We start from the raw sequence: 13,839 nt of genomic DNA, 5'->3' as shown, positions 1-13,839 counted from the left end.
TCACAGATGTCTTGATTCTCTAAAGACGTGTTTCCCTAAATGTGATCCCTGTAGCTCCAGTGCCATGATATATATGAATAGGTGTGTGTAAACAAAGGATTCTTGGTCAAATTAATGTGGCAAATGCTGGATTGGGCAAACTTAAATAAGTTTCTTTAATAAAGTACTTCTCAGAGACTTTAATGTGCTTTCATGCATGGTATGGCATGTTTCAAACTTACTGTCCCTAAAATTCTTTTGTTTATGGGACACCTTTTCACATCTCTTATGAAGATTACAGGGCTTACTTTATATGTAATGAACTTTACAACAGAGTGCTTTCAGGTACACTCGGGATTTTTTGTTTTTATTTGTTTATTTTTGGTTGTTGTTGTCACTCCTGTTTTAAAAATACAGTCAGCCTCCAAGTCAGGACAGTTATGTGAAATATGAAATGGAATATTTCTTAATCAGCAAGAGAGGAAGAAGCAAGGCTCAGCTCCTCTCTTACAGCAAAATGCTTTCAGGGCAGGGATCTGACCAAAATCATATAGCATTATGTAATGATGGTGTAGTTCTCACATTGGGCCCAGGGTGAAAAACAGTGAAAATGGTGCCAGGGAGGGTTCGAGGAGTCAGCCTGCTATGGGAGGATCTCAAAGAATGCCAAGTCCAAGAGGTGAGTGTGTGGGGAAGGGGCAGACTGGACTCAGACGCTTCTTCCCTGAGCAACATTCATCACTGATGAGAAGTGAGATGCAAGAGCCAAGAAGACCTGAGCTGTGAACAGCTCGGAAGCAAGGCTGGACAGGACGAGACAGTTCAGGATGTGGACTGTGACTCCTATAAGGGACTTAGGGTCTCATTATTATGAGTTCTGACCGGGAAACCTGGGATGGGTTGACAGGTTTAAAGGAGTGGGACTGAATTAAGTAATAATTAACATAACTTAAACCCAATCTGAAATAGTTCTATTCCCATAGAAGAGGAACTCGGATGCTGAGAGGCTCAATGATTTGCCAAAGACACACAACACGTGAGCTGCAGAGCTGCTAAGAGAACACAGTTCCTGGACTTTCAGTTCAGCACTCTGGCTACCATTATCACCTTACTTTTCACCCATGCTTCTTTGGCGTTTATGGGGCAGCAGAACGCACTCATGTTTACTAGGATTCTCACCCTAAGAGCCATGGTCTATCTCCTGTCAAGCTGCCAGTGAAACAGGGTTACAGTCAAGAACCAGAATCTTCCTCCTGAAGTCCATGGTGATACAGACATGCTCCCTGGGATTCTGACACATAACATTCGTCCACAGAAGGGCTGCCTGTCTGGGAAGTCTAATGTCACTGAAACATGAGACAGACCAGTTTGGTAGGCAGCATGCAAACACACGCTCTCCTGCGTTAACTGCTGTTCAGAGCAGTGCAGCTAGACCATGCGAGCCCATGATGCCCTGCTGGAATCTGATGTGCAGGGATGCTGATGTAATGAGGCCTGGGGTGACCATCCCTGGTGCTGCACACAGCCAGGTGATCCTGCTTTCGTAACTGGTAGCTGGACAACACGAGCTCCAAAGCACTGACTTCCCCTCCCGGAGTGCCCTCTACCACTTGGTCGCCAGGGCCTCGGAGTCTTGTTTAACGTGCAGGCCTTTGTGATGTGGGTCCCTCGCACTCCCCAAGACCAACCAAGACCTGATCTTCACTGGCTGCCTCAGCTGCCTCCAAACACATCACTTGGGAGGCCACTCCGCTCTGTTGGTGCTCCCTACCCAGCATGCTTCCGTTCTTTCATTCTACACAAAACCCCACCTCCACGCGTTAGGTCAGCACCCTCCAGCCTTTAAATCATTAATTTGACAAAGCAGACATGAAAGAAAAATTATCGATCAATTTTGGCGAAGCACCTTGAAACATTTCTGCTATGTTCAGGGGAGAGGGAGGGAGCCACAGGCTGACTTCGCACATTCGGTTGTGCCGGCTAATTAGGAAGACCTCCCTTCTGCCTCTGATCACCTGTTCCGTAGGTTCACACCATTCTCATCCCACTCCCCACCCACTCCCACCTTTTAACAAAACATAAAAGCAATATAGCAACCTAAACTCTGAAGAAGTTTTAGAAAAAGTACAAAGTGAACACCCTAGGTTTTCTCTTTCAACATTTTCCATCTTCTTAATCCACATCTCATATTTTTACAAAAGAATATCCAAAGTGTAAGAACAATGCTACATCCTTTTAATTTAATATTCTATTGTAGAATCTTTCTTCATATGTACTTTTTCTCAACGTTGAAGGCTACTTGATATTCCACAAAGTTGATGGCCCAACCACATTATTTCTAGAGGAAAGAGTCAATTTATTTTACGGGCACTGTTCCAGTAACAATCCTTGTGCTGGATGCCCATAATTGAGGCAGACACTATAGCATCTTACCCTCAAGTTGGATTTTCAAAGTGAGGATAGGAAAAGGAAAACAAGGTCAGTAAAAGGACAAGCACTGGAGGCCAGGAATGCCAGGTCAAAATCCAGGCACTAAGAATTCAGGGCTGGCTTTACCGAGTCAGAGGTTGGGACTAAGCAGAGGCAGAAGAAGGGGAAGCCTGACAGCCAGGAGTTCAGCAAGACACAAGACCCCGAGGGTGGAAACAGAGGGGCCTGGGATCCGGCCAAGGCAAAACCCTTCCTCCCAGGGTATTTGCTGTCTGTCCTCCCGCCCACCCTTCTTGCTGTGCTGGGGGGTCCTTAGGTCACTGGGGAGCGGCAGTATAACAGTACTACCTGGTGGCTAAGGCAACTCTGTGTGCACTTCCTGTGCACTGACTAAAGCGTGGACCAGAGAACTGGGATTACAGGGATGTGCCTGGAATAGTAAGTTCATACTCCGCTCATGACGTCTCCCAGAGAATCTACTACACTCATGGTCGCCACTGAAAGAGGGAGACAAGGGGCCATCATCAGACTGGACTGGGGCAGGCACTACACGCGAAGGCAATGAACGTCTGACCTACAAAAACAAATGAGGCCAATCTGATTTCTCTTTAAGGAATGTTGCCACGTGGAGACTGAGAGGCTGTTGCCAGGTAGTAAGGCCCGAGTGCAAAAGATCAGCCATGGAGTAGAGGACCTGTCAGCCATGATGTAGGATGTGGGATCAAGTTATCAGGGAATCCCAACTAAACGTAGTGGAGATAAAAGCAGAGCAGGCAGGTGCGTGACAGAGTAACTGGTAGGGCACAAAAGCTGCTCCCCACAGACAGCCAGGTTTGTGGCTCTGCTATTACCCACTTCAACTTTTGCTGGGTTAGCATACACATGTATCTTTTCATTTCATCTCTCCTTTTCTCCTCCCAGAGGCACTGAGCAAATCTGCTCCTTCCAACTAAAAGATTACTGTATCAAAGATCCTAACAATAAAGTCTCAATAAAGAAGAAAGTCCTCAGAGATCCCTATACAGGGCTGCCTTTAAGTCACATCGCCAACACGTAGGAAACGTGGCAAGGAGCGCTGACATGGCTTGCTGCCTACGTTTATAGGCAGACAATTAAACCAATTCAAGAGGGAAAAACAGAATGCCTTTTGCCTTCAAGGTCAGGCCTTGACTCACAAGAACCTTGGCAAAGTCTTACAGTCTGGAGGGAGTAAGAAATCATCCCTGTCGATGACAGACTTCTGAGCAGATGGTTAGTAAATCAAGGTCCTGATGTGAAATGTTGGCGCTTTTTAGCTCAGGAAGATGCAGGAGAAATATTACCAAGTTAATCACATAGAGTAGATTCCAGGAAGCTGCTGGTCACTGTCCTTAAGGAAAACGACCATTCAGTGTGAGATGAGACCCTAACTGCCATAAGCGGAACCATAAAATCGATTTAGAGTCCCAAGGCCAGTAGGATAGGAGTCGTAATTAAAGAGACACCATTTGTATTTACAAAAGTGTTTAAGTAAGAGACTCCTTATTTTGGTGAATGGACTTTGTACCCTTACAAAGTGTGCATTAAAGAGGCAGGCACCCTAATGCAGGCTTAGTATTATTTAGATCCCAGTTACAACGGTGGGTTTCTCAACGTGGCCACAACAATCATGATGGAGACGGGAAGAGTGCAGGGTTGAAAAGGCCGTGTCCAAACATCGAATCTGTGAACATCGCTGTGGGGTGTGGGCCCATCAATTCCTCTTTCTTTGTCTGTCAGATGGGACGGTCATTCCCACTCTAAGATGGACTACTCTTTCCCAGTCGGTCTCCCCTGAGGGTGGAATCAAGCAAGAAGGTCCTAAGTTTTGCCTGGAGGAAAGCCCCAAGGGCAGAGGCCATAAGCTGGAGAGTTCTAGACTCTTTGAGACAGTGCCTGTGGTGACTCTGGGACCTGATCCATAGATAGCCACCTTCTGGGTCCTGTGGTCTGCAGATATCCCACAGCACCCAGTGTCCCTTAGGCAAAGACTGCAGCCGGTCATCATAAGGTATTGTTTAGAAATTGTCACACTTTTAAATTTCCTTGTGGGCCATCTTAACACACATGATTTCATTGCATCCTCATAGGGCTCTGCATGATTATTTCTATTTAACAGATGAAGAAACTAGAGTTCTGGAAGGTGAAGCAAACCGTCCGAGGTCGCACACCACACCAGAGGTAGAGCCAGGATCCGAACCGCTCATCAGATCACAGCGTGCACATGCTTCCAATAATCCCACTGAAATTCTGCCAAGTGGGCTGGCAGCATGGCACTTCTCCATCAGCTAATGCAGGCTGCCCGGACTGCCGCTCTCACAGTCTGTCCTAGTCCAGTGCTTCTCAAACATTAAAGTGCATACAAATCACCTGGGGCTTTTGTTAAATTGTAGACGCGGATTCAGGAGGTCTGGAGGAAGCCTGAATTCAACTGCCCGGGTGGCTCGCTGAGCACACTTTGGGGAGCAGAGACCCAGCTGACCCCTAATGCTTCCAAATTATTCGCTGGATTCTGAAAAGGACCTCTTTTCAAAGCCTAGTACCTTCCCTTCTCGAAGAGATTAGTGGGCAGATCTGTGAAGCAGTCTCAAGTAGTTCGTAATGAAATTAAAACCAGACTGACATCCCCAACACCCTCCAGCTGTTACCCAGTGTGTGCTGTGAGGGTAACTGTGTGGCAGAGCAGAGGGTGGAGGCTAACACAGTAAGGTAACCAGGGTCTACTTAAAGCTACAGGCATTACTTGATGCGTCAGAGAAGCGAACTGAAGGTGAGACCATGGAGGGCAGGCAGAACCAGGAAGAGTAGCTGCAGCAGGATCATTAATTGAATACCTTTTCTATTTTAAGTTGTGTATCTATTTTATGGGCAATTCTTCTAGTCGTTCGGCAAGATAGAGATTATTGTGAATTTTCAGTTATTCATATTCTACTTATACCGATAAAGTAACGTGAAGCAATGTGCAAGAATGTCAAACACAGGACAAGAGGGCACAAGTGAAATGTGGGGAGAAGAAGAAAAATCTGGGCACAAACAAAGCAGAGCCAGGAATGTGGTTCTCAAAGAGCACACGAGGATGGCATGCCTGCACGGCGTGAGCCATTCCTGGTTCTCCACTTTCCAGAAGCCAACAAGAAAAGCAGACTGTCATCACCTGGACAATCACAGTGCTCATGTAATTAAAAAAAAAAATTCTCAATGAAAACAAACCTTTCTTCACACCCAGATCATGTGAGCATATCTCCTATAGCCCTTCCTACAGTGGATATGGTATGAGTTTTGCAACAGTTACTCACAATAGACCCTAGGATGGCTTTCGTGGGGTCATGTTTACAATGATCCCAGTGGAGGCTAATGCATCACAACTAGGCATAACTGAGAAATGCAGTCCTTCTGGGGCAAATGTGACATGGTTTAGTACCTAGCATTTGGCTACTCTGGTGTGATTCACAAATACATCTTAGAAAACCTGGAGAAAATGGAAGGGTTCTGCGTCCTTCAAGAAACCTCTTTCTCCATTGTCTTCCCCCAAGTAGCATTTTCCTAAGCTCAGCTGTGGAAGATGCTAAGTGGCGGTGAGTTAGGGATTGTTCAGACAGCAGGGAGCTTTCATAGAGACTCAAATGAATTAACTGAAAACGGACACAGTTGCTTAGCAAGAACACAACTTGAACCACAGTCATCTCAGCCTTGCTCTGAGGTGAGTAAACATCAGGGAATATTCTGAGCAGAACAGGATTCTCCTCCAAAAGTGCTCTTCTGAGTCCAGATAGTTGAATGATTTCAGTCTTGAGTAATATTTCACATAGCAAGGATGAAATAGTTTTGGCCTGAAAAAATTTTGAGGTCATTGTAACTGATCTTCACTGGGCTAAGACAAAAATCTCAATAAAATATCTGTAGAATACTTATCTTCAGGCCATGTTATTTCTTCTGGAAAAATTATGTGAAACATTTGTCTGTCCATCAATTCATCCGTCCATCCATCCACTTATTGAGCCAATGCACATTCGGGGGCTTCTGTCATGTATTAGGCATATTCTTGAGAACAAAACACAGGATCATTGCCTGAATAGAGGTGGAAGACCAGTGTGGGAAACCCAACAATCACAGAACCACTTAATCACACCAAAAAGTCACACAAAAAAGTCATTATGCCCAAGAGATTAACATTCTTCATTTTTTTCAACCATTCAATATAAATTTAATATCTTTCAACAAATATGATGATAAACGACACAAATAAATACATAATTATAGAAGGTGCTAGCTAAGGGCTAGAGGGATATAAGAGTGTGTCTGTGAGAGAGAATAAGGGGAGCAGGCTGGGGATGGTACACAAAGGGGTGGTCAGCTCTGGAGGGAGTCTCCAAGGATGCGCTGTTCATATGAAACTTGAAGAATGTGAAGCTCTAAATATGGATGGATCAGGGAAAGAGTATCCTGGGTGAAAAGTCCCTGAAGCTGGAGGAAGCATGCTAGTTAGAAGAACAGGCAAAAAGCAATGAAATGGTCACATCTTGTGGGATTAGTATTTACCATGCAATTACGACTGGAAATGTCAACCAAAGTAATTGATTTCAGAGTAATTGATCCATAGCTCTTCCTCTCTGCAATAAGTATTCAGCAGGGCCAGTTGGACGCTCCTCGTTTGACATAATAATAAAACCCTACCACTTATGTGTGCGATGGTGTGTAATGCTCCACAGTGGGACACACGCATTCTGCTCATTTAAAATGGATACCAGTATCTCTAAGAAACACATTAAGAACAAGGAATATTTCTCAAGTTCAGGCAGGCTTATGTGGCTTCCCTGAAGCCTGACAGCCTGTTTAGCGGCAGGCCCAGGATTTGAAACACCAGTTTTCTGATCTCCTAGGCCTTGTGTCTATAGCACATGGGGTATTCTAGCTGGAAGAGACCTGGGGTCAATGTTAGGCCAACCTTCATTTCAATGAATTATTTCCCTTGGGGCACTGAAGGAGGATGGTGGGAACTCAGAAGGTGTCATTTTTCAGCTCTGTGCTGGACACCAGCCTTAAGGAAAGCCCCACAGGTTCTCTTGATACCCATGCAACCCTATTCTGCCCATGACCACTCCAGCAAAAATGATCACATTGTGCGATAATATTCAAATGCCTAGTCTCCCTGGGGACTATAAGGCCCTGGGGCAGGAAGGTATCCCGCCTACCAATACCCCCTCCCTTTTTCATTAGGTCAGCCCTTTCCCTCCTGCCAGCAGTGTAGGTCCCAGCATGCCCTTACTATTATCTTTCCCCTACAAAAACCTCTGCCCCTCACTCCCTCCATCTCACTCAGCAGACACGACCTCAGCACTGGGTGGGCGCTACCGTCTTCTCTGAGCCTGCACCCGGGCTGCTGGATGTGGACAGAAAAACGCAATGGGGCTGTATGCTCACTTTAAATTCATGAGCTCCAGCTTCAAATGGGCACTCAAAACTGCCCAGCAGGTCTTTTAGTTTTCTCTTGTTGACTGACTTCCCCATTCCCTGAGAAGACTACTTCATACCTTCTGTTTCTCTCCTGAAACCTCCTACATCACTTCCTCTATTCTCAGATGATGACTTCTCATTTCATGGATAAAATTGAAAAATCATCTTCCCTTCACCAACCCTGCAATCTTCACTGGGGCCCATTTTCTTCTTCTTTGCTCTGGTTAAAATGGAAACAATGCCCTTCAGCCAATCAAAGTCCAGGCCCCCTACCTGCACCCAGGCTCCCATCCCTTCAAATACTGTCCTACATTGGTTGTTTTCTCTTTCGACATTATCAGTCCTTCTCTCTGTTACTGGATCGGTCCCACCAGGAAACAAACATGCTCTACTATCTCTTGCATTTATTAAAAACAAAACAAAACACACAAAAAAAGTCTCTCCTGAGCCCAAATCTATTTCCATGTACCATTATTTTGTGAGTTTGTAGCCTAAGTTCTCACCAATAGAGTTGACCACACACTGGCTTCATATTAACTTTTTGTATTTTTTTTAACATTTTTAATTGAGTTATAATCATTTTACAATGTTGTGTCAAATTCCAGTGTAGAGCACAATTTTTCAATTATACATGAACATACATATATTCATTGTCACTTTTTTTTTCACTGTGAGCTACCACAAGATCTTGTATATATTTCCCTGTGCTTTACAGTATAATCTTGTTTATCTATTCTGCATATGCCTGTCAGTATCTACAAATTTTGAAATCCCAGTCTGTCCCTTTCCAACCCCCTCCCCTTAAGCAACCACAAGTTTGTATTCTATGTCTATGAGTCTGTTTCTGTTTTGTATTTGTGCTCATTTAAATTTTTTTTTTTTAGATTCCACATATGAGAGATCTCTTATGGTATTTTTCTTTCTCTTTCTGGCTTACTTCACTTAGAATGACATTCTCCAGGAACATCCATGTTGCTGCATATGGCGTTATATTGTCTTTTTTATGGCTGAATAGTACTCCATTGTATAAATATACCACTTCTTCTTTATCCAGTCATCTGTTTAACAGACATTTAGGCTGTTTCTATGTCTTGGCTATTGTAAATAGTGCTGCTATGAACATTGGGGTGCAGGCATCTTTTTGAAGTAGGGTTCCTTCTGGATATATGCCCAGGAGCAGGATTCCTGGGTCATATGGTAAGTCTATTCCTAGTCTTTTGAGGAATCTCCATACTGTTTTCCACAGTGGCTGTACCAAACTGCATTCCCACCAGCAATGTAGGAGGGTCCCCTTTTCTCCACAGCCTCTCTAGCATTTGTCATTTGTGGACTTTTGAATGATGGTCATTCTGGCTGGTGTGAGGTGATACCTCATTGTAGTTTTGATTTGCATTTCTCTGATAATTAGTGATATTGAGCATTTTTTTCATGTGCCAATTGATCATTTATATGTCTTCCTTGGAAAATTCTTGTTTAGGTCTTCTGCCCATTTTTGGATTGGGTTGTTTGTTTTTTTTTCTTATTATGTCGTATGAACTGCTTACATATTCTAGAGATCAAGCCTTTGTCGGTTTCATCGTTTGCAAAAATTTTCTCCCCCTTCTGTAGGTTGTCGTTTTGTTTTACTTATGGTTTCCTGTGCTGTGCAGAAGCTTGTAAGTTCAATTAGGTCCCATTTGTTTATTCTTGCCTTTATTTCTATTGCTTGAGTAGACTGTTCTAGGAGAACATTTTTGAGATGTATGTCAGATAATGTTTTGCCTATATTTTCTTCTAGGAGGCTTATTGCATCTTGTCTTATGTTTAAGTCTTTGATCCATTTTGAGTTTATTTTTGTGTATGGTGTAAGGGAGTGTTCTAGCTTCACTGATTTACATGCTGCTGTCCAGTTTTCCCAACACCATTTGCTGAAGAGGCTGTCTTTATTCAATTGTATATTCTTGCCTCCTTTGTTGAAGATTTGTTGACCAAAAGTTTGTGGGTTCATTTCTGGGCTCTTTATTCTGTTCCATTGGTCCATATGTCAGTTTTTGTACCAATACCATGCTGTCTTGATGACTGTAGCTCTACAGTATTGTCTGAAGTCTAGGAGAGTTATTTCTCCAGCCTTTCTTTTTCTTCAGTAATGCTTTGGGAATTCTAGGTCTTTTGTGGTTCCATTGAAATTTGAGTATGATTTGTTCTAGTTCTGTGAAATATGTCCTGGGTAATTTGACAGGGATTGCATTAAATCTGTAGATTGCCTTGGGCAGTGAGACCATTTTAACAATATTGATTCTCCCAATCCAAGAGCATGGGATATCTTCCCATTTTTTTTGGTTTCATATTAATTTATCCCACGTTATTCTGGATTTTTGCCCCCTTCCACCTCGCAAATGGTTTCTGCTGGAAATGTGTATGCCAAAGTTCCCAAAGATGGGATGCCAAATCAAATGGATGGCTTTTGAGTCTCATCTTGTTCACTTTCTCAGTAGTCACCCACTCTTTCTTTGTACTCTCTCTTCCACTGACTCCCAGGACACTCTCGCTTCCCTCTACGTGACCTCTGAATTAGACTATTCTCAGGACTCAGTCTTTTCCCTTACCCTGAGCAAACTCAACCAGTCCACTGGCTTATGTTTTTTCTTTGTAAATTGGTTTTTGTTTTTATTAAAGAAGCATATGCACAGAATTAATAGACATAGAACAGTATCATTTGGCTTTTTGAAAATATTCTCCTCAAAGCAAAAACATCAGATAATCTAAGAGTCCCATTTCTTTTCCTGGGGTCTTTACTCCCACAGCCTTTTGCCCTCTTGCTTCAATCCACCCTTGTTTCCCTGTACAGCTGACATCTCAAGACTCCCCTTCACCACTTTCCTGTGTTAAGTAAAACCTTCCCTGTATCACTTTCTATTCCTTGGTTTACAATCTTATTTTGCTAAAAAAAATTCTTCAGTAGCTTTTTTAAGAATGAGTACACCCATTTGAATTCTTGCAATTATGAAAATATGTGTATTTTATTTTCATCCTTTTGGTTAATAGGTTAGCTAGGAATATAATTCCATGTTAAAAATCATAACCAATCAGAATTTTGAAGCAGTGTTTCATTTTCTTTTGGTTTTGTGTTGCTGTTGAAAAATCCAAGTTTATCCTGGTCCCTCTTACTCTGTATGTGGTTATTTTCTTCTTGTCTAGAAGCTTTTGGGATTGTTTACCTCTAGGTGCTAAATTTCACAATGGAAAGTACCATGTGGTAGGTCTTTTCCTTTTCACTGTGCTGGGCACTTAATGGTCCCTTTTAAAATGGGAGATGTGTCTTGTAACTTGATGAATTTATATTGAATCAAATTAGTTAAATGATAGGCTTCTTGCATTAATCATCTAATTATCTTCTCTTTTCTTGCTTATTATCAATTTTTTGTTGTCTCTGCTTTATGATCTAAGGGATTGCTTCTAATTTATCTTTCAATTTTCCTAATGATTTAAAAAATCTGAGCCGTTATGGAGAACAGTATGGAGAGTCCTCAAAAGACTAAAATTAGACTTACCATATGATCCAGCAATCCTACTCCTGAGCATATATTCAGAGAGAACCTTAATTCAAAAAGATACATGGACACCAATGTTCATAGCACTATTTACAATAGCCAAGACATGGAAACCACCTAAATGTCCATTGATAGGTTAACTGGATAAAGAAGCTGTGATGTTTTTATACAGTGGAACATTACTTAGCCATAAAAAGTAATAAAGTAATGCCATTTGCAGCAACATGGATGGACATGGAGACTGTCATTCTAAGTGAAGTAAGCCAGAAAGAGAAAGAAAAATACCATGTGATATCACTTATATGTGGAATCAAAAAAGAAAAAAGACAAATGAACTTATTTACAAAACAGAAACAGACTCACAGACATAGAAAATAAACTTATGGTTACCAGTTGGGGAAGGGGGTTGAAGGGGATAAATTAGGAGTTCAAGATTTGCAGATACTAACTAATATACATATAATAGATAAACAACAAGTTTATACTCTATAGCACAGGGAACTATATTCAGTATCTTGTAGTATGTTATGGTGAAAAAGACTATAAAAATCAAATATATGCATGTTCATGTATGACTGAAACATTATGCACCAGAAATTGACACAACATTGTAAATTAACTATATTTCAATAATAAAAAAAATATATATACAAAAAATCTGATTGTCAGATTATAATCTTCAAGAATTTATTCTTAATTATCTGTTCTTTATTCACGGCATCCTATACTTGTTTTATGGATAACATAGTACATTCTAAGAATATTAATTATCATTTGATTTTAAGGGTTTTTTTCCCTGCCTTCTCCCTTTTTTAGACTGTTTTGGTCTATTTGTTCATTTTGGAGATGTTCCTAAGATATCTGCTCTGCTTATTTGTTTATTTGTATTCAAAACAGAGTTAATATAAGCTGCTTGGAAGCTGGGAGCTTGGTGGGGCTTTTCAGTTGGTATACTTTATTGTAGATTGTACCACTCAGACTGGTGTCTTTCTATTCCTGAAACTTTTCAAAAGCTCTTCTATGTCAGGGATTTGGACCTCAGGATCAATCTGGAATGCACCTTTTACCAAACACACACACTCTCTCTCTTGCCTGAAGCCTTCTTATTCTTTAGATCTTTGCTTATTCATCACTTCTTCAGAGAGGCTTTCCATGACCATTCTATCTAAATAAAATAGCTCTCTCTGTTTCTTTCTTCTATAATATTTACCAAAATTTATGTAGATGATGAACTTATATGTTATGTAATTGAGTACTTTCCTGTCTGTTTCCTATCGTCTAACAAAGCTTTATGTGGGCAAGGACCATTTCTATTTTTGTTCAATGCTCTAGTCTCAGGGCTTATCACTGAAATAGATGTGCAATATATATTATTCACTTAATCAATGAATGGATGAGTGGATGGGAAGATGAATGAATAGAAATTCTAGGTTTTTGGTCAATCTCTGTTATCAGTAGTCCTGTAACCTTACACAAGTCACTCAAACTCTCCAAGCTTTGTTTTACTCAGCTTCTTCAGACTTACAGTGCTGGCACAAATGAAATAATTAAGGTAAAAGTGCTTAGTAAAAAGGTTTATATAAATATGAGGAATTATAAAGACCGAATGTGGCTTACTCCATCTTTTTTATTTTTTTACTTCTTTTCATATTGAAACTTCAATTTAACTCTTCAGGGATCATACCTTGATAGCACCTTCTAAGTGCCGTTTTTATTAAGAGTTCTTTATAGAACCAAATTAACTAAACTCTTCTTAGATATGATTCAAATCAGACTGCTTATGCAGACTCCTGAGCAAATAATGTCATGAGAAAATTCCAGTTTCTGGTTCTAAGTCAATGAGGGGATTGGACAATGTCAACTCATGTTCTACTTTTAAGTACAAGGAAGGAAGAGATAATAGAAATTTCTGTTCAGGAATGAGAATTAAACCACCCCTTTATTTGTTCCATGATAGTCCTATAACATTTGCCCCAAACTAAGCCAAAATTGTGAAATCCTATTCTACGAAATGTGTGGTCAAACTAGAATACTTACTCATGGCCGAAAGAAATACAAATTGATATAATCGTTCTAGAAAGCAATTTAAAAATACATATGACATGCCTGAAAGGTATTTATGTCTTTTGGTACCATAGCTGTTCTTCGGAGAAATTACCCTAAGGAAAAAGTCCAAAACTTAGTATTTGCATTTCTAACAAGTTTGCAGGTTGTGTTGATGCTTCTGGTCCAGATGACCATACTTTGAGAACCACTGTGCTAAACCTTAACCATCCAATCTTTCAGCTCCTTACTAGAGCTAAGCTTCCCTAGACCTCTTATCTGTCCTCTCCTGTTCACTGCTAAACTAATCTGAGACACTTTTCTGACTTAATAAATCATGGGATAGTAGTAATAAATAATAGTACAGTACTTGCTAAATGCCAAC

The sequence above is a fragment of the Vicugna pacos genome, unplaced genomic scaffold (assembly GCF_048564905.1).
Source record: "Vicugna pacos unplaced genomic scaffold, VicPac4 scaffold_1, whole genome shotgun sequence".
Taxonomy (NCBI): Eukaryota; Metazoa; Chordata; class Mammalia; order Artiodactyla; family Camelidae; genus Vicugna; species Vicugna pacos.
This window is presented reverse-complemented; position numbering follows the sequence as displayed.